This window comes from Ursus arctos, unplaced genomic scaffold (genome assembly GCF_023065955.2).
Source record: "Ursus arctos isolate Adak ecotype North America unplaced genomic scaffold, UrsArc2.0 scaffold_12, whole genome shotgun sequence".
NCBI lineage: Eukaryota > Metazoa > Chordata > Mammalia > Carnivora > Ursidae > Ursus > Ursus arctos.
Genome location: NW_026622786.1, coordinates 33,307,672 through 33,327,412, shown reverse-complemented (window position 1 = coordinate 33,327,412; position 19,741 = coordinate 33,307,672).

The window sequence follows — 19,741 nt, the reverse complement described above, 5'->3', positions numbered from 1 at the left end:
TTCTGTTTCCTGCCTTAGTCATGTCCATGGACTTTGGACTCCAGTTCCCATTTGAAGCAGCCCTCAGGTACTACCTACTGTATCAGAACTATATAACTTAAGGGACGACGGTGCAGGCCCTTCAGACATGCCTAGACTCAATTCCTGGCTCCACCATTTAGGGCAAGTCATTCTACTCTTTAGTCCTCCGTTTCCTTAACTGTAAAATACCAATTATAATAGTATCTATTTCACAGTGTTTTGTGAGAAATGAATGGAGATAATATAAGTTTGATGACTAGTACTGTGTTTCACAGTTTTTGCGTTTGATAACTATTGGCTACTGTTAGTTATTGCCTTTAAGTGGATATTCTTAAATGTGCCAGCCAGGTGACCCACCCACAATGCTCCTACCTAACCAAGACAAACATTAACACCTGATTCCACAAACTACACCTCTCCCAAACTGTCACACAATGGTTTTGGTCCTAGGGTAGTCAAGAAAACAGCTTGCACTTCTAAGCAGATTCCACACAAGTAAATAATCAAATTTATATTAGGTTGAATTACACAAAATTACCGGTATCATTGGTAATATAATAAATTGTCAGGTGTTGGTAATTTCGTATGGCCTAACCAATATTTTCAATTTATTTAGAACACTGTATTTCAAGGTGGCAAGCCAAGATTAGTTGGGCCTAGCTCTAGTTGTGAACTTGCAAGTTGATATAGAAATAATACTGGAGTGATAAAGTTATATCCTAGAACCTCAAAAAATATGTAACGTTTTCCTCCTTTCCTTCTTTCTTCTTCTTTTTTTTTTTTTTCACTTCCTTCTGGGCTTGAATCTTGCTCTGTTCTCAAGAGTTTAACTGTCACTTTGATCTTTTCCAACTCTTCCCCACCCTTCCAAAAGCACTCAGCCTCCCCCATTATCTTAGTCAGGGTTCTTCAGAGGAAGAGAACCAAAAGGAGATCTACGTTTATATCTACATCTATAACTACATCTATAGCTACACCAAGAGCTTTTAAGGAATTGGCTCATGCGATTGTGAGAGCTGACACGCCCAAAATCCATAAGGCAAGATAGCAGGCTAAAAATTTAGGTAAGAGTTGATGTTGCGGTGTGAAATCTGAATTCTACAGGGCAGGCCAGGCTAGCTGGTAACTCAGGAAAGGATTCTTATGCTACAGGCTTGATAGCAAACTGTGATGGGTTGAACTGTGTCCCCTAAAAAGTGATATGTTGAAGTCCTAATTCATAGTACCTGAGAATGTGATGTGTTTTGGAAATAGGGTCATTACAAATGTAATTAGTTAAGAAGAGGTCATAGTGGAATAGGGTGAGACCCTAACCAATATGACTGGTGTCTTAATTAAAAAACAAACAAACAAACAAACAAAAAACAATGCCATGCAAAAAGACAGACACATACACGGAGGAACACCATGTAACAATTGGAATTATGCTATACAAGCCAAAGAAGTACCAGAAGCTAGGAGAAAGATGTGGGACAAATCCTTCCCTAAAGCTTTCAAAGAGAGTATGGCCAACACCTTAATCTCTGACTTCTAGCCTCCAGACTCTGAGAAAATACATTTCTATCATTCAGTCACTCAGTTTATAGTACTTTGTTACAGTAGCCTCAACAAACTATTATACCCACCAACCCAGAACTATCTTAGATTCTGATATCTCTTTCTCTTTCAATTTTTAATGACTATATCTTGTCCACCCTAACACTAAAAACATCTCTCAATTCTGGTCTCTTCTATCCCATTATTTCAGGCTCTTATCCCTTCTGACCTTGTATATTATAACATCTTCCTAAATGGGTCTCCCTGGTTTTCAGCCTTTTTTTTTTCTTCAGCCCATTCTCCAAACTGTTTTCAAAGAACCCCCCCCCTTTTTTTTAAAGATTTTATTTATTTATTTGAGAGAGAGAGTACATCCAGGGGGATGAGGGGGAGAGGGAGAGGGAGAAAGAGAACCTCAAGCAGATGCCTTCCTGAGCCCAGAGCCTGATGCAGGGCTCGATCCCATGACCCTGAGATCATGACCTGAGCTGAAACCAAGAGTTGGAATGCCTAACTGACTTAGCCACCCAGGTGCCCCCAAAGACCCCTTCTTAAAATAATAAATCTAATTGTATTCCAAATCTGCTTGGAAACCTCCACCAACTCTCCTTTACCAGATGTGAATGCCTGATTCCTCAGCATGGCACCAGGGTCTTTATAATCTGGACCCACCCTTTCTTTTCAGGTTTCCTATTCTATTTTGCCCCTATGTACTCTCTAACCATGCTTACCTTCTTTTCTGTTTTTTTCTAGACTATTATTTTCTGTGTCATTGACTATGCTCACTTCTTCACTCTGATAGAACCAGATCCCCTCTTTTTTGATTTAATGCCTTTTTCAAAAGTCTGCACTGTCTTTGCCCAATATCATGCTTCTCTTCCCATCCCAAGTCTAAATCAGCCTGGTTGCCAGGGACAGAGGAAAGGTTCAGTACTATTCAATTATGTGCATGGGAGAAGAAGGAGAATTGGGCTCAGAAGAGGGTAGAAGGAAACAAGTTTAAAAATAGAATGGAAGGTAGTGGAAAGGAGTTCAAGGTGTATCTCTCTTGTAAAACCAGCTTCACAGTGTTTTGAGTCAACTCTTTCTTTTAGTTTCACATTCCTTGGACATGTACCTCAAGGCCCTTTTGTCTTATGTTCAGAAATCTTAGAAAGGCTGAAGTTGTATATTGTGTACAAGGCTCAATTCCAAAAGCCAAAATGCACTGGCTTGTTTAAGTACAATAAATACCTAAGGAAGACAGAGCTATACGGAATAAAAGCTGGGGCAATGCAGTCATTAGATTTGCTAAGACTACATGCTTGCCAAATTTTACTACCAGATGCTTAGGAAAGAGAGAAAATTATAATTCCAACTGGTCAGTGGTCAGAAGGTAATATTCAAAACATCCCACCACATGGATAAACAAGAAAATAATTAGAAATCAAATGTTAGAGAATTCTGCAGTGAGCATGAATGTAATCCACAGGATAAACAACACTTGGTTGACATTTGACTGAATAAATTAAAACCCAAAGTAATTTGAATAAAAATTCAAGACATGTATCAGAGAAGTTCAGGACAGGAGACAAAAGATGAAATCTTGCTCTTGCCATTTGAGCTCTACTGGAGTTTATGGGTAGGCCTGGAAAAGAAGGTTAAAGGCCTTCTTTTCTTTGTAGTACTATTCTATAGTACTATGGGGTGAACTTCACAGTAGCAAGGCCATAACTTGACCCTTGAGAAATCCATTAAGTTGAAATGCATACATTCAAGATAGCATGCAGCTGAAATTACCACACTCATAGCAAATAAAAAGTCAATCTGAACCATCAACCTTGTCTCATGTTTCCTTTAAACAAGATTAATAACAAATCAGAAACATTCTACTAGGTTTTCATTACATTCCGTAAAAGAATGACAATAACCAGTGAAGGTGCTGGATGTCTCCCTGTCACATGCACTAGTGCGCGCATGTGCACACACAATGGTTTCCTCTGGATAATAGGGACTCTGATACCATGAGGCATACAGAATTGACTGTACAGTTGTTTTTATTATGCTACTTCAAATACTTTCCTCAACAGAAATGGTTCCATGAAACTTTCACAGAGTTTGAGTTTTTGTACTTCAAGTTTATTGTAAAGATCATAGTCTGGGGGCACCCGGGTGGTTCAGTCATTAAGCATCTGCCTTCGGCTCAGGGCATAATCCTGGAGTTCTGGGATCGAGCCCCACATCGGGCTCCTCTGCTGAGAGCCTGCTTCTTCCTCTCCCACTCCCCCTGCTTGTGTTCCCTCTCTTGCTGCCTGTCTCTCTCTCTGTCAAATAAATAAATAAAATCCTTAAAAAAAAAAAAGATCATAGTCTGCTGCAAATCTGATTCTCCGTGTTGAAACTATTTATTGCATCACACACATGCACATGCGTGCGCGCGCGCACACACACACACACAAAACATAGATTTTCTTGCTTACAAGAGACTCAAAAAATACCTGAGTTGATGGTTATATCACTAGGGTGACCACAAGTCTCAGAGAAGGCCACGGCTTGCCTGAAATGAGGTGAGGCAGGCAAGCTGATGCCCTGAGTCTGTGGTCACCCTAATAATATACTAGGGTGCTACACTTGGTATTGAGAGAAGAAAATAAAGTGCTGCTCTCGGTATTGAGAGAAAAAAATCACAGGTACTCAGAATTCTGATTGGAGAGACTATACGATAAAAGGTTCGTTCTGGTGACCAGTGAGGATGCAGCACCCTGATGGCTGTACAGAGTGAGCAAGGCCATTGCCTAGGATATCAGATCCATCAAGAAAAATAATTACATCCGTATCAATTATTGGTCTATTAGAAATAAAGACTTGGTGGAAGGACACTGTCCAAAGGTGATTGTCTAGTGCTTTAAAAATAAATGTCTTCTCCCTGCCTTGGTATTTTCTGTACCATCAAAAGGCCATTATCCCATGACAGTTCCATTCCACAGACATTAACATTAGATACCAATTCTTTCTAAAGGCTCTTTACAATGCTTGTCTCATTTGGTGGGTTTGCCAAATGTTCTTCACATTTCATTAATAAATTGACCCACACAAATCCCTTAGGACTTTAGAGGAAATTAAGTTTCATTTTTTTTCTTCTTCTACTCTAATTAATACTATTAAGAATGAAAAGATGCTATCAAAAGATCAACCAAGCCAGTAAATCAGGCAGCATACTTTAAATGAAATAACAGTAAGTGAGAAAACTATATTAATAAATATAACTACATGTAACAACTGTATACCAATAGTTATGCTAAGAGCTTCATATGTATTTTATTTATGCACACAATAACCCCATAAGACAGGTGTTACTCTTCCAGCTAATAGTTGAAGAAACTAAGGCTTGGGGAGTTACTAAGTGCTAAAGTCAGAATCTGGGTCTGCCTGACCTCCAAGCCTAGGCTTGTAAATTTTTTGCTCTATTGCCTTTAGGTAGTATGTTCTAGAAGGGTCTTAACCACTGACCTCAAGCAAATTATGTAGGTACTCCATGCCTCAGTTTCCTACTTGTAAAAATGAAAAATAGATAAACAGGATCAATCTCACAGTTCCTCCTTAGATGATCTGAACTTTTTGGGTAGTTGGCAAGACTATAAGTTATATCTTTAGGCTATGATTAAATGTAGTGGAAATAAGTAAAATTATGTCATAAGGAGGAGGAATATCATTAAAATATTACTAGATCATGTTATTTTCTAGCTTCTATCTTTTCAATTGCTCCAGATGAATGTCAACTTACCATTTATAAAAATACAATACAGACTCCCACCCTCTGCAGAGTCCTAGGGAGGTCTGTCCCAACAAAGCACTAAAGCCATGTGTAGAAGTGACGCAGCGAGCCCTGGCTCCTGAATTCATTAAACATTCTACTTCTTCATAACTTGATCCTTCATTTAATTTTACTTTCCTTATAGGAAAATGCAGCTTAATTTTCTTAAGTATATGGGCCTGCAATAACCAGCCCATTGTCTATGATAACTTCTGGACCGTTCAAATGAGAAAGTGTCGTAATTATAAATCCCGGAGGGCCTCCACGTACAAGTTTTTGTCAATAGCCCCCAACCTAGAAGAAAAGCAGCTGCTGGTTTGTCTCTTCCTTGATTCCCCAAGCGCAATCAACAGCATGAGGGCAAAGGAAAGATTGCCAGATGTTTTAGCCTGGATGGAGAAAGAACCTTTCCTTAAGACTTGACAAACCAATACAAATCAGTTTTCCCAGTTTACAGATAAAAAAAGACAGACTAAGGAAGATTAAGAATCGACAGCACTTAGGAGCTGGAAGGAATTATGAGAACCTCTTTTGGCCTAATACTGCCTCTGGCAAGTGAGAGTCAAAACCTTTCAGGACAAGGGAGGGAAACTGACCTTTTAAAAATGTAAGATTTTACAGAGTTGTTGTCCAACCATAGGGAAAGGGAAGCAAGAGATTAAACTTTATTGAGAAGCTCAGAGGCAGACCAAGTGTCCCTTCTCTGTTCTCTGCTGCTCTCCAGGTAACAGCCTGAAACAGCAAAATGGCCCCTCCCAGGCTGAGGTAGATGACGTCACGCCAGCCTCTCCACATCCCTGCATGCTCCAGTGTTGCCTCACATTGCGATAATCACACGTTCTTGGGTGTTCAGTTATTTTTGCAATTTTGTTTCAATACAGTACAAATATTATTCCTTTTTTCTTTTAAAATCTGTAATACTGAGATATTTGACCCACTTTTCGATATGACTGTATTAAATTTTTGGACCTAAATATCTGTTTGTAGAAATATTTACAATACACATTTTCCGTTACGTCCACAGGGAATCCTGTCTTTCCTCTGCGGAACGGATTTGTAGGTAGCTCCGGGAGTTCACTTGTAGCTCAGCTTGAGGAATCCTACGCAACCTATATGCGTGTAGAGCGCTGTGAGTAGAAGGCAATGATGGAACGAAGGAAACAGGGAATCCTATTTAATTAAGATCAGTAAAAAGTGAGGGTAATCTCTCTCTGTGTGAAGACTTAATCCCAAATAAAGGTGAGCGAGAAAAGCCTTAGATTGAGTAATAGATCCTCCCAAGGATGGGGGCGGGGAGAGAAAAAGTGAAGAGGGAGGAAATCAGGTGGGGAGTGAGGAACAAACCATTTACTTGATTACACTTTAACTCCACCTCCCTTGCTCCTGGCTACTTTTCAGGTGAAGTTTCATACAAATTATTTTTGGCATGTGCCCATAAAACTTAAGTGAAAGAAAACTAAACCGTCAAATTGCATTAAAGCCCTGATCTGACAATTTAAGACAAAGATATTCAGAGTGAAGGTTGCTTCTCAATCCTTTAATCATCTGTTGTGTCCTGACATTCTAGGGGTCTCAGAAGAGTGCATGACAAATAATGTTCCATATGTGCAGTTAAAACTATCCGCAGCAAGGCTAAGTGACAAGTGAAGCGCCCTGGCTCTAAGTGATTAATATCAACACACTGGAGCCACCTCTTCAATGACCTACATGATGGATAAAGTCATACACAAAAAATGCATGAGCTGGTTTGCTCGTGTGACCCAAAGATGCTGCACTGATCACCCTCCTGAGGAAAACGCTTACAGTTCACTCATTGTACAAGTTTATCTGGACGTTTGTGCTTACAAGCATTGATTATCTTGCCTATGAATTCTCCAAACCATTACCCAGCACATTTCCCTTCCCTCCTACCCCTTCCTTACTGGGGTGCAATTATTGAACTAATACAAATTAACTATCATTTTTTAAAAATTGAAGAGAAAAATGAGCTGCCTAAGACATATTACAGTGTAACCCCAAACCAGGTAGAAATGATGTTTCTGTGCTTCTGGATTATCTACGCCCTTCCAAATGCAGAGATATCTGGGAAAGGTGCTCCACAGACAGCTGTTGGCATGCCTATTATACTGTGCTTGGTTTCTCATAAGACACACGCAAGAACTCAAATATACATTATTTTTTATCAAACCTTTGCCTGCTCATGCTATATAGAACTGAATGATTACACAGAATACACTATATAAGCTCTGAGAACATTTTGATACTAACAAGAAAAGAAAGTTGGAAATTACCCATCACTACATGAAAATAAGTGCATTTTGGTGCTTGTGAATGGATTCATACCCACATGATCAGAGTAGTTTGTATACACCTTTGTGGTTAAAAACACCACCACTCTGCTACTGCTGGAGACCTATAAACACAACGTGTATATACTGCCCTTGCTCTCTTGAGTTTTGTTTTGAATACTGGGTCATGAAAGGGTAAATTCTTTCCTAGATCCGTACTGGGAATTTATGTGTGTGTGTGTGTGTATTTGCTACTGGAATTTCTACAATATTCTCAAGTGACATGATAAAAATTTTTAAGATTTAAATGCGTCCACAATCAGTATAAAAAATTATTCCAAACAAGTTAAAATAGATTCAAGTCCTTAAGGGAAAACATTTTAAAAGAAAGTTGTGCTTTATTTAATGAGAGCAATGTTTTGCTACAAAGGGAATCATTTTTATGCTTCAACAACCAAATATTTTCTGTTATATGCACATGTGACATGAATGTACAATTTAGAGCAGTTATTCGGAGTCAAGCTCCTAATATTCAGCCTTGTTCTGCACCCTACCACACCGCACCCTTTCTTAATCATACTATATGTAGTTGCTCATATAAATTCTGTAACTGAAAAAGGGAAGGAGGAAATCTAACAGAAAATTTCTTGCCAGATGGAGAAAATTGAAACATTACCCTGTTTCTTTGCCAGCACAGATCCATTTTGACAAGCTGGAAATGATTTATGGGGAAAAAAACGTATTTACACTGGCAGAGATGTTATTAATTGCCATACAATGTTCACATTTTTGCATTGTTTTGTATATGATTACTTACAAAGCTTAAATATACAGTCCAAATATGTGGCTTTTTTTTGCATGCTGATTATTATATGACAGACAAACTTACAATACATGATGCATGCTATAAATTTCATTTAAACCTTCACAGACAACATCACAGCAAAGACACGACAAAATGGCAAACGCACAAACAGCATTCAGAGAAAACAGGTCATTATGTGTGTGCACACACACATACAACATACACACACGGATGCAAACGATTTAAAGGGTTATGCACAGTACATGGGAGTTGATAAATAATATAACACTCTCAACACATAAAAATATTACTTTTATTACATTTAGAGTAACTGTTGCTACATGAAACTACTACTAAAAGAAAGCTCCAAAATGTTTGAAAATGATAATATTAAAGCAATATATAATTTCCCAGTTAGAGAATTTTGCATCATTTAAAAGACTACTAGGTGTGCTAACTTCCATAACAGAAGTTTGGAAGGGTATTTTTTTTTAGGTATTTTATTTCAGATGGCTTAAAAAATAATATCATTGAAGGGGAATTTTTTCTTCATATACATATGCAGTAATAAGAAAAAGAAAAATTAGGCTATTTAGTGAAAATCAAAGAGACTACAATAACGACAAGGCAATTTATCATAGGCACTGACCATTAGCTGTCTACCTGCTTATTGCTCTTAAAATACTGTCACTTTTTTGCACTAATATAGATGGATATATTTATTACCACTTGCAATTCCAGATTTTAATCTCATATTAGAAAGATGTTCTCATATAACAGCTACTTTGTCTGGAATCGTTTACAATATATCTGTGTCCACTGAGGACATTTTAAGATACCCTTATTTCTAGCAGTGGAAATTAATTTCGAAGGTTTCAATTTCAAGGAGTCATATCGGCATTCTTAAAGCATTCATACGTAGCTGTCTTCTAGGTTTAATGTTTTAGTAGCAGTCTCTCTGCAATTAGTTTTATGCTCTTTAAATGTAAATCAGATGTAAGTCTCTATAAACACTCATTCTCTTTAGTTTTCTTCAGAGTGTTCCCATTGTATTAGGTTACTCTAGGAGGCAAATAATTCCAAATATGAAAAAAAAAAACGGCATACATGGGCCAAAACTATAATTTAGCTGTTTGTGATTTACCCAACTTCATTTTTGCTTGGGAAAATGGATTCAATGTGTCTATTTGAAATTAGTTCGTAAGTAAGAGCTTATTGTGAATGATTAATGATTGTGGTCCTGCTTATATAAGATTAATTCCATCCAAGGTCACTCTATCTCACTCAGAATTTGGGCACTTGCCCAATGACCCTTTGTGGGTGGTCTTCACTTTTCCAAAATGGGACACCCAACGGGAAGCAGGATCATCCAGCTGCCAAGCATCACATTCAAACTACTTCTTTCACTTCATCCTTCTGACAACTTCTGTAAGTTTCAATCCCAAGGGGCTGAGGAGAGGCCTGGTTCCATAAAATTTATTAGCTGTGCACCCCTGCATATACAATCACTGGATCAAAAAGCTTTTATTGAGCATCTACTTTATATCCAACACTTTGCTAAGCATCATGGGGTGGCAGGAATCATAATACGGATCATTGTTGTTGTTTTAATGAGGCCAATTGCTGATGGTACAGCTGACTGGTATCACTTTATTTAGAAACTTTTTAGCATACGTGAATTCAAATTAATATAAACAGTAATTTTTAAATATGTAGCAAATTTTTAAATATGCATGCTGGTTAATAGATGATTTAGAAAAAACAGGAAATGAGTCTAAAAGGGCGAGAAAGAACAACTAGAGTGTTTAGGTTTTTCCTACCAATAGAAAGAACACAGTTTTCAGATAGATGTCATTAGAAGGATAGATAATGTAGCATAAAATTAGGAACAAGGGTATTGGAGCTTAAAACCTAGCTCCACCACCTACCAGCTGCAAGTTATTTAATAAATTCCTTAATTTCTCTTTGCTGTAGTTTCCTCATCTGTAAGAGGAATAATGATCTCTCAAAAGGTTGTTCCAGTGATTGTCAGTTAAATGCAAAACACTTAGGACACTGGCTGACGTATAATAAGCACTCATTAATATGTGTCACTACATTTATCCAGAATGCATTTGCTTTCTGGTAAGATCCTTTTAACCAAGAGAGATTTCAGAGGTAACAAGAGGGCTAACTAAGTAAAGATATCTACATTAGAAGTCCATATTTGTTTTCATAACTCAACTGCAAAGTCCCTGACATTAGAAACTGTATCTATTCCTCTCTATATCCCCAGTTACTAACAAAGAGCTGGTGCTTACTAGGTGCTTTTTCATTATTTGTTGAAATGAGTTGAATTCGTTAAACTTTTGAATACTTTCAAGGTTGAAAGTGATTACTCAAATGTTCTTCCAACTCCTGAGCCAAAGGAGACTTAAAGCCTAACTATCTAAGATTGATTGAGTCAATACATAATTCCCAGGAAGGAAAAACTCTTTCAACATGAGATGGTTCCTGTAACAGCAGCAGGAGCAGTGGGACTGCCACAGCAGCCCGGCGTCAGAGCAAAGGCACAGGTGAGGTTATGTGAGTGAGCAGTGGTGCTGAAGACAGAAACCAGCAAAAGTCATTGTGAGGCAAGACATCTCAGTGTCAGGGGCTGTGGACAGGGATCAGTGTGGGTATTCCAGCAGCATACAGTCACACAATGGGGAGACTGAGAAGGGCATGTGTCAGGTATTTGTCCATTGGCTTACCCAGCACACAAACATTCGAGGGCAATTCCAAAGGAGGGGGAAATCAAGGTGAAGAGAGACAGGTAATTCCTTTCTCTCCTCCCCGATGCTGGGTTATAGGCATGTGACCCTGACTTGACATGGAGATGGAGGGGCCGAGAGTGGTTGTTGGCTCTAGTTATGGGTAGACTGTCCAGAGATCCAGGGGCAAGTAGCCACTGGCAGCAGCTTCAATAGTAGCTTCCCAAATTGACTATTCTGTGGCATTCTCTATAGAATTTGCTGCCAAGTATCCTTTGGCTCCTGCCTATTTTTTGAGCCTCGTTCTCAAGACTTCCTGGCTATTCTATGAAATCCCTTATATCCTTTCCAATGCATTCCATTTCTGCCTCAGTTAACTGGAGTCAGTTTCCCTTGTTTGCAACCAAGAACTCTGATTAGCACAAGAACAGGGCCAGATGCCTCTGTGACTATCACCCAAACTCTTGATTATCCCAAGTCTGGCATCCTGTCATACTTCCTAGCTATGTGACCTTGAGCATGTTACTTGTTCCCAGATCCTGGGAATGGTGACAGCAACTATCTCAGAGGGTTTTAACGGGATTAAATTAGATAATGAATGTGAAGTACTTTGAAGAATGCACAGCACGTAGTACTCAACATAGGTTGCCTATTATTTTTGCCTGTCATTAATGAGGCAAGGATAACAAATGAGACTCGGAGACCTCATAGCAGTGATTTTATCCTGCTTGTTAACATGACTCTCTACTACACCTCCTCATCAATGGAAATCATATTCGATCATATTTTAATAGCTTCTCTGTAACTGCGTGATGTACCACATATAAAGGAATGAGATTTTTAAGGTATATTTTTATAAACACATGCATCATTTTCCCCATATGTTTGATGTTACACAGCTTCACCAAAATGGAAATAGAAGTTGACTTTTGTTATCTGTCCTCTCATCCTCTTCTATCTCATAATTAGACAGCAGGCTCAAACGACACAAGAAACTGGTCTTATATTTCCTCTCTGTCCTCACAATGTTGAGGACATAATAGGTGCTAAATATACACTCATTGATTGATAGCCCAGAACTTAATTTGATTATGAGAGCCATCTGGGCCACTAACTGGTATAGTTTGGACCCAACCATCTGGAACTCCCTCTGACCTCGGTCTGGTCCCCTCTAGCTAGTGACACAAACCACGAGTGACACAAACCACGAAGTCACCCAGAGATCCAAAGGTAGGGCTCATAATGATTGCCTGACTTAGGAGGAGGGCTCCAATTCAGCTTTCTCTGAGTCCCTTGTGCTACCTTACCTTGTTAAATAAACCAGGACAAAACTGCCTTTTCCAGGACGGAACTAGCCAGGGATCAGAACAGTTTTCCTAAGCAGGTTCCAGCCCAGTGCTCCACTTAGCCATGTTGTGGCCAGCTGTGAGATTTGCTCTTCTGAGCCCCTCAAGAAACACAGGAATGATGAGCCTCAGTATCATTTTTTCTCCTTGGGGAGAACATTGTCACTGATTCCTCTCAGCATACACTTTATTATCGTCCAAGTTCCCAAAGGCACTTGAGAATATGTGATTAAAGGAATTCCCTAATGCCATATATACAATAAATCTAACTGGCTTTATTATCTAGCAAGGTTTTTTTTTTTTCTTTTTTCTCTCTTTCAATCTAATGCTTCCTGGCTAGGAGATGAACTTACTCACCAAATATCCTTAAGTTGACCTTTCTTTTTGGATGTTGAATTGAGGGTATACCAGTCAAATGCCAAACTGCCAGCACATTGACTACTCCCAGACATGGTTTGGATAAAAAGTCTCTTGAAGTCTCTTGTATCTTTTGAATATTCTGGTATCATATATGTAAACTGAATTCAGAATTCCCAAGCCTTTAAAGCAGCATTAGAGTTGGAAGGCATTCGTAGTTAAAAAAGACCTTCCCCTCATTCTTATGTGATGCTTCAATTTCTTGTACCCATTCATAAGTGGGTGAAGAACATCTAAAAACCCTCCTTCCCCCCTCCACTCCTCTCCTTCTTGTACTCTCTCTTCATCAGTGAGGACTGTTATAACAAACTACCATGGGCTGGGTGGCTTATAAACAACCGACATTTATTTCTCACAGTTGTGAAGCCTAGGTTCTGCCAACTTGCTGTATCCTCTCATCCTAGAGGGCAAAGAAAGGAAGGAAGCTCTCTCCTGACTATTGTAAGGGCACTAATCCCATGCATAAGAGCTCCACCCTCCGACCTCATCTAATTCTAACTACTCCCCAAAGGCTCCAGGTGCTAATAGTATCTCATTGACAGGCTGGATAGGGTTTCAACATGTGAGGGGGGGGGGGGGGACAGACACAAACATTTAGCCCGTAATACCTTCTCATTCTCTTACCAATTCACTCTCAAATCTCTAAGTGGTGGCTGGAGGAAATGATCAGGATGATGAAACTATTCCAGAACCTTCAAATCTGACCCCTGAGTCTTGGATAAGAGGATAAGCATGATGAAAATAAACTCTCAGGCCCAGAGGACCACTTTTCTGATAGTAGTTTGCCATTTTGATTTAGCTAATTCTATTCCTGTGCTTCCAAAATGCCATACGCACCCTTCTGTCAAAGGCGCACCTTCCATTGCAATTGTTGTCTCCTTGCCTACCTCTCCCAAGCAGATGAGTGCTCATTACCAATTTTCATGTCTTCACTGCCTAGGATAAGACTTGATAAATAATAATTAAGGTAGATTCCAAAAACTAATTATAAATTCCTTCAATCTGTGTATGTACCACCATCCTCTTTGCTGTTCCTATCATCCAGAAGTAGAGTTGATTTCCCTACCCCTTTAATCCAGGTTGACTTTATAACTTGTCCTGACCAATAGAATGAGGCAGAATTACAGTGTGCTAGTTCAGAGCCAAGGCCTCCAGAGGCCAGGAAGCATCTGCCTTTGTTCTCATGAAGTGATGCTGCCACCTTGTGAAGGTGACTGGGCTAGCGTCTTTGAGGATGAGAAGCCACAAGGAACAATGATGGGGAGCCATTCCAGCGGAGGCTCCTTTCACCAACCAGTTGACAGGGAGAATCAACTGTTAGATAAGTGAGTGAGGCTCTATGAGGCCATCCAGCTCCTCCTGGGCTGTCATTTATGAAAGTAGCCACATGAGTGGCACCAAGTGAGACCAACAGATGAACCATCCAGCTGAGCCCAGTCAAACGGCAGACTCAACAGAACCATAAGCAAATAAAATTCTTGTTGTTTTAGGCCATTGATTTTTGGGTGTTTTGTTATACAGCAATAAATAAATGATTCTGTGAGATTCAATATAGGTTTGTTAGACAAATGAATCAATTAATTAAGAAAAGTGTGGGAAATCTCATCTAACAATTACAATCCCTTGTCCTCATGGCTAGCCCAGCACATTCCAAGATAGGTTAGCACCTACTTGATGTGACAGCTTTATTTGTACTTGTTCATGGTGATGATCACACCGACTGGAACGGGGCTAATTTCCTACATTATACCATTCCCCAGAAATTCTAGTAGAGTCTTACATAGAGTCATTAGAACATTTGCCTTCTAAAATCTGTCACTTTCCAAGCTAGATGGCTTTGGAGCAGTCATAAATTCCCTGATTAAGGTAAACAAACATCCTGGTTTGCCTAGGACAATCCCAATTTAGTGCCCTTTCACTCCCAAAGCATTCAGTTTAAACAAAAAATTATATGATCACTCTATCTTTGAGTCTCAGCTCATTATAAATGAGAATGTTAAACAGGAATAATCACAGGGTTGTTTTCAGGACTAAAGAAAATAACACATGTGTCAGTAAAAAGACTATACATTAGTAAGGCATTACTTATTAATAGTACTGTTAATACCCTTTGAAAGAATGATGGTTTGGAAGATCAATTAAAACACAGTTACCCCCAAAAAGGTTTCCTCTTACCTGCTATCATCATAATAGTAACTATAACCAAGCACTGAGTGCCTACTAGTTTCCAGGCAGTGAAGTAAACAAATTGCATGTAACATAAATGCTCCCTTTCTTCAACCTTTTGTGAATATAAATGAATCACATTCATAGCAACTAGTTCAGTTTCTCTCTCAACTGGTTTCTGGCTTCTATGGAAAAAAAAAAAATCAAGGAATGTGGCCAGATATTTGTTTCAAAGCCACCGAAGATTGTGTAATGGCTAAGAAATTCCCCAAATGCTTTTTGACAGTTAGAAAACATGTATACTAGACTTCAGATAACCATGATAGAAAATTTATCATTCCCCTCAATAAAATGCTCTTGCACATACATTACTTCATTAATCTACAAATCATTATTATCCTTATTTTACAGAAGAGGAAAACTTGAGGCTTAAAAATGTTTAATAGCTTATCCAAAGTCTCTTAGTAAGCAGATGGCAGCTTCAACCCAAAATCTATCAAACTCCAAAGCTCCGCTCTTAAATTCTCTTCTGAAGTCCCATTAGTTTTTGTGGTAGATGACAAATACAGGGTCACTACAAAAAATTGTTCTTAAAAATTCTTTTTAAAATGTTATTAGGGATGAGAAGATCATGTTGAAGTCTAGCATACTAGAGCCCTGAGGTTTTAAGGTATAAATCAGTAAATATTAGTGGACTGCTGCATGAGGGGCAAGGAGACCAACAGAGTATTCAGGTGGTGACAAAGAAGTGGGACAAAAGGAGGGGATGTGCAGAGGCAGAGCCAAGGCAGGAAAAAAGTGGTGTGGGATGTAAGTCATGTAGACACTGGGCCAAGGAAGGAGGCCCAGGGGAATGGGACCACTCAGATGGCTACCAGTTCAGCACAAGGTCTAAAACAAGAGGTAGGAGAGCCTCAAAAATTGACTTTGTTCTTATGCTGACAGGAGAAGCCCAGCTTTCTCCATTTTCATCTGGAAGAAGCTCTGTTTTAGGTCTAATTCATGAGCAAAAACACTAATGTCCTCCCATTATCCGCTGATGGGTACTTTATACTTGTTTTACTGTTGCTTAATAAATAAATTAGAACATAGCTAAACTTGTTCAACAGCCAGTCATTAGTGCAGTTAGATCTACTGTTCAGAAAACTGAAGGGCTATTGACTCTGCTCAGTTTAATGAAGGAAAATGAGTCACTGGAGATCTGGGCAGGAATGACTCATAGCTACGCCAGCAGCCTTCTCTCCATTGTAAACTACTTTCCATCATTGGTAGTCAGCAAGAAGCTAAAAGAATGTTGATGTTTCTTTCCTGAGTGGTTAACTGCCTGAGTTCAGACAGACTGAAACTGTGAATAACAGGAAGTCAACATTTCTATGGTAAGGGACCAATTAAATAAAAAGTTACAGGCAGTCAGATTTCTCATTAGCCTTTCAGAAATTAAGTGTGGCACTGTCCTGATAGGAGTCAGGAGACCACTGCATAGGAGACTCTCCTGATAACAGAAGTCCTTCTAATATAGTAATGATCAGAAGGGAGGACTCCTCTCAAAAATCAACCCAACATATACTGAATTCTACTCTAGCATAACGTTATGACAAAGTTCTAAAGCAGTTTTTTGGTTTGTCATAAGTCTTGCCTCAGTCTTGGAGGAGAGATGGCATCAATACAGTTACATATGTTATTAATAAGGAAATGAGGAAATTTGTCATTCTTCAGACATAGAGGCAATGATCAGTTATAGAAATGATGGGTGGCCTAGCAGTAGGGTTCTATAAGCTAAAGCTATGGGAGGAGGTATATTCTTATGAAGAAGGTCAGTGGCCCCCAGAAGTACAGGGTGATCTATAAATTATATGCAATTCTTGACTTAAGAAAACAACAACAACAAAAAATTATGCTCAGAAACACTCAGACTCCAGACTGTTCTCAGAGTGTGGATATTTATAGGTTTGGAAATGGATTTAAGGTAAGTTTCCTTGGGCAATACCACATCTCTATTACTCTTGGCTTCCCACTGATCTCTGTGTTACTGAGACCATCTTGGGAAATGTTTGGAACTCAGATTAGAATTTAATATTCAAAGAATGATATGTGACCAAATTATAGATAAATGCAGTAAAACTATCTCAAACTGTTCCTGAAGAGAGAAGCTTCTAGAACATACCTTAAACTTCAGAACTGTGGAGCTGATAAAATGGTAAGCGAAACAGAGATGGTCCTTATACTCAAAATGTTCATGGTGTAGTAGGGGTACCAGCAAACAGATACTTATTATACACTGCAGTGAGAATTTGGATAGGAACTGCACAAGGTGCTGTGGGAATACATAGCAAGAGCCTTTACCCAGATTTCAGGAGTCAAGTGAATCTTCCTGTATAATTCAGGGTTCTCCAGAGAAAGAGTCAACAAGATATATGGATATATACCCCAAGAGAGAGGCTGAGAGAGAGATTTTTAAGGAATTGATTCATATATGGTTGTGGAGGCTCAGAGAGTCCAAAATCTGATAGGGTAGGCCCACAGGATGGAGACTCAGGTAAGAGTTGCAGTCTCCCGGCAGAATGGCTTCTCCCTCGGAGGAGGTCAGTCTTTGTTCTAGTAAGGCCTTCAGTTGACTGAATGAGGGGCACCTACACTATGCAGGGTAATTTGCTTTACTCAGAATCCACTAATTTAAATGTTAATCTCATCCAAAGAAACACCTTCACAGAAACATCCTGAATATTGTTTGATCAAATATCTGACACTGTAGCCCAACCAGGCTGACACACAAAATTATTTATTTATAGAATAATTTAATATCTATTAATATTTGTCTCCCCACTTAACCCATTAAGCTCCCCATTGCTCCCCTTCCCCCAGCCCCTGGTAACCATTAATCTACTTTCTATCTCTATGGGTTTATCTATTTGGAATATTTCATATAAATGGAACTAGACAATATGTCCGATACGTGACCTTTTATGTGACCTTCTGGCTTCTTTCACTTAGTACAATGTTTTCAAAGTCCATCCATGTTGAAGCACATTTTAGTACTTAATTAGTTTTTCTGATTGAATACTCTTCCACTATATGGATATACCACATTTTGTTTAGCCATTCATCAGTTGATGAGCCTCTGGGTTGTTTCTACCTCTTAGCTATTGTGAAGAGTCCTTATACTGAAATTTGTGTGCAAGTGTTTGTCTGGGTCCCACTTTCAATTCTTTTGGGTCTATTTTTAGAAGGTGAATTGCTGGGTAATATAGTAGGTAATTCTGTATTTAAACTTTTTAGAAACCACCAAACTTTTCCCCAATTGTACTTTTTTACATTCCTACCAGTAGGATACAAGCATTCCAATTTTTCCACATCTTCATCCAGCACTTGTTATTTTCCATTTTTAAAAATTTAAATCAATTAGCCAACATATAGTATATCATTAGTTTCAGATGGAGTGTTCAATAATTCATCAGTTGCATATAACACCCCGTGCTCATCACATCATGTGCTCTCAATGCCCATCACCCAATTACCCCATCCCCCCCACCACCACCCCTCCAGCAACCCTCAGTTTGTTTCCTATAGTTAAGATTCTCTCATGGTTTTTCTCCCTCTCTGATGACTTATCATTCAGTTTTCCCTCCCTTCCGCTATGATCCTCTGCACTGTTCCTTATAGTCTACATATGAGTGAAACCATATGATAATTGTCTTTCTCTGACTGACTTATTTCACTCAGCATAATACCCTCCAGTTCCAGCCATGTCAATGTAAATGGTAAGTATTCCGTCTTTAAAAATTATAGTCATGCTAGTGGGTATGGAGTGTCATCTCATTGTGGCTTTGATTTACATTTCCCTAACAATTAATGGTATTGAGCATCTTTTCATGTGCTTGTTGGCCATTTTTATATTTTCTCTGGAAAAATGTTTATTCAAGTCTTTTGCCCAATTTTTAATTGGGTTATTTGTCTTTTTGTTGTTGAGTTGTAAGAGTTATTTATATACTCTAGATGATGGACCCTTATCAGGTATATGGTCACAAATACTTTCTCCCATTTTGTCACATTTGGTTTTGCCCACGATTATGTCCCCAGGACCTACCTAGCACAATGCCTGGCAATAAATATGTATTGAATGAATAGGAAGAAGGCTTGGAGACATGAAGAGTCTGTATAAGGTTTAAAATAAAAAAACTCAAAGGTATTATCAAGTGCTAATCATAGCCTGCGACTGTGTTTATCTGAAAGTCACAATAAAGGATGGGGCTTAAAAGGCCACACTTAGGTTGAATTTACTAGCATGCTCCATTTGACTTTAAATGTTTTTAGGAATAAGCTTTTGATAATGTAGAATTATAAACAGGGAAATCTGAGCACTTTAATACATTAAAACTAGAATTTCAGATAGAGGTAAGAACCAGCATGCCATAATGGTATTTTTTCAAGATTTTATTTATTTCTTTATTAGAGAGAGAGAGAGAGAGACAGCATGAGTGGGGGAGGGACAGAGGGAGAGGAAGAAGCAGACTCCCTGCTGAGTGGGTAGCCCGACACACGGCTCTATCCCAGAACCCCAAGATCATGACCTGAGCTGAAGTCAGGCATTTAACCCACTGAGCCACTCAGGTGCCCCTGTTTTGTTTTGCTGACGT